A 2372-nucleotide genomic window follows, 5' to 3' on the forward strand; every position below is an offset into this window, starting at 1 on the left:
AGTCTCGTAATAGCCTACGACCTGTTGCAACCACTCTAATCCCTAGTCTAGTTTCTGAATGTTTCGTGTTTGACTGGGCCTATGCTGGTATTGATGGTTCAGTAGACCCTAAGCAGTTTGGAAACATGAAGTCATCCTCCACCTCCCCACTGCCTCGTCAGCTTCCTAGACTTCGTTTACCGCAACTTGGAGAAGAGCAAGACCTGGTGCCACTCACCTTCTTAGACCTCACTATGGCTGTCGACTTGGTCGACCATAACATCATCATAAAGCCGTCGACCTGGGACTATGATGGTGTCTTGTCTCGTGGCTGGCGGACCTCCTGACCGAGCAATACCAATCCGTCCGATTTATGAGAACCACTTCGAGCTCAGTACCTCCAGTATGCGGCGTACCACAGGGCACCAAGATGGGGCCGCTCTGCTTTCATAACCTTGTCAGTGACGCCTTGAGGGACACAAACCACAGCTGGAAGTACAAAGACGACATCACCTCTGACATCACCATCAACAACAACTCTAATGACTTCATTTTACTTCAGCACATCAACAACAGCCTTCAGGATTGGTGTACTGCCAACGACATCACCACCAACCATACCAAAACTGTGATGATAAGCATCAACTTGAATGCATACGGCATCCTCTCCACTGACATCACTCTTGGTCCTGACGCCTTTCGGACTTCTTGGTGCCACTGTAGGCGACGGTTTAATCTTGAAGAGTCATGTCAGCACTTTCATCAAATCTTCGACATATTGTCTGTACCTTCTCCATCGTCTGAAATCATTAGGCGTTCCCCCAGTTGAGCTCAGGAATGTGTGTACCATCTTCATTCTATCTCAGCCCACCGTATGTCTCCCGAGCCTGGTCCTCCTCGCTGACAGCTACATAGAGGCACCAGCTATTAAGAGTGCAGAAAAGAGCATGCAGAATCATCCTTCACTACCCTTCTTACACCACCATCCATGAAGCCCTCGTTTCGCTGAATCTTTTCACCCTCTCTAACAAACACCGGCAACTCACACGGCAGTTTGGCGATAAACTGCCGACACACCTCGTCACCGAGACCTCCTCCACCCCAGCCTCTCTCTACCATGGACCGCATTCATCACCAGAAACGACTTTTCCCAAACAGAACTTGTACAGACAGGGCTAGGAACATTCCTGTACCTATCATTGTGAACGTCTTCCATCGTGAACGTCTACCATTGTGAACGTCATAGATAATCATGAACAAGTGCATAACTATGCAAATGAACAGCTTAGTCTTCTATTAGTATATTGTGTGGTATAAATGATACTATTTACTTTGTAATCATCCCTGCATATCTGCCACCTTGTCTATCTAGATATACTTCACTCGTGTGCTTTTCCAAAGTATGGAAATATCCAGCCCATCTTGATCTTAAACTGTTTATTGATTAGTTGTCTAGTTGATTATTATGGCCTTCCAGTTCTGTAATAACTGTGATAGCTGTTTATTTTCAGGCGCATGGCTGACTAAATCCAGTAAACCGTAATTTATATATATATATATATATATATATATATATATATATATATATATATAAATTGGTTCTCAGTGAATGTAGGTTTGCGGCAGGGGTGTGTGATGTCTCCATGGTTGTTTAATTTGTTTATGGATGGGGTTGTAAGGGAGGTAAATGCAAGAGTCCTGGAAAGAGGGGCAAGTATGAAGTCTGTTGGGGATGAGAGAGCTTGGGAAGTGAGTCAGTTGTTGTTCGCTGATGATACAGCGCTGGTGGCTGATTCATGTGAGAAACTGCAGAAGCTGGTGACTGAGTTTGGTAAAGTGTGTGGAAGAAGAAAGTTGAGAGTAAATGTGAATAAGAGCAAGGTTATTAGGTACAGTAGGGGTGAGGGTCAAGTCAATTGGGAGGTGAGTTTGAATGGAGAAAAACTGGAGGAAGTGAAGTGTTTTAGATATCTGGGAGTGGATCTGTCAGCGGATGGAACCATGGAAGCGGAAGTGGATCATAGGGTGGGGGAGGGGGCGAAAATTTTGGGAGCCTTGAAAAATGTGTGGAAGTCGAGAACATTATCTCGGAAAGCAAAAATGGGTATGTTTGAGGGAATAGTGGTTCCAACAATGTTGTATGGTTGCGAGGCGTGGGCTATGGATAGAGATGTGCGCAGGAGGATGGATGTGCTGGAAATGAGATGTTTGAGGACAATGTGTGGTGTGAGGTGGTTTGATCGAGTAAGTAACGTAAGGGTGAGAGAGATGTGTGGAAATAAAAAGAGCGTGGTTGAGAGAGCAGAAGAGGGTGTTTTGAAATGGTTTGGGCACATGGAGAGAATGAGTGAGGAGAGATTGACCAAGAGGATATATGTGTCGGAGGTGGAGGG

The 2372-nt window shown here is 45.3% G+C and overlaps 1 pseudogene; it reads left to right on the forward strand.

The window, feature by feature from the left end:
- The first annotated feature begins 264 nt into the window (after positions 1-264).
- Positions 265-1506, forward strand: LOC139749704 (uncharacterized; annotated as a pseudogene).
- The last annotated feature ends 866 nt before the right edge of the window (positions 1507-2372 follow it).

This window comes from Panulirus ornatus, chromosome 8 (assembly GCF_036320965.1).
Source record: "Panulirus ornatus isolate Po-2019 chromosome 8, ASM3632096v1, whole genome shotgun sequence".
Taxonomy (NCBI): Eukaryota; Metazoa; Arthropoda; class Malacostraca; order Decapoda; family Palinuridae; genus Panulirus; species Panulirus ornatus.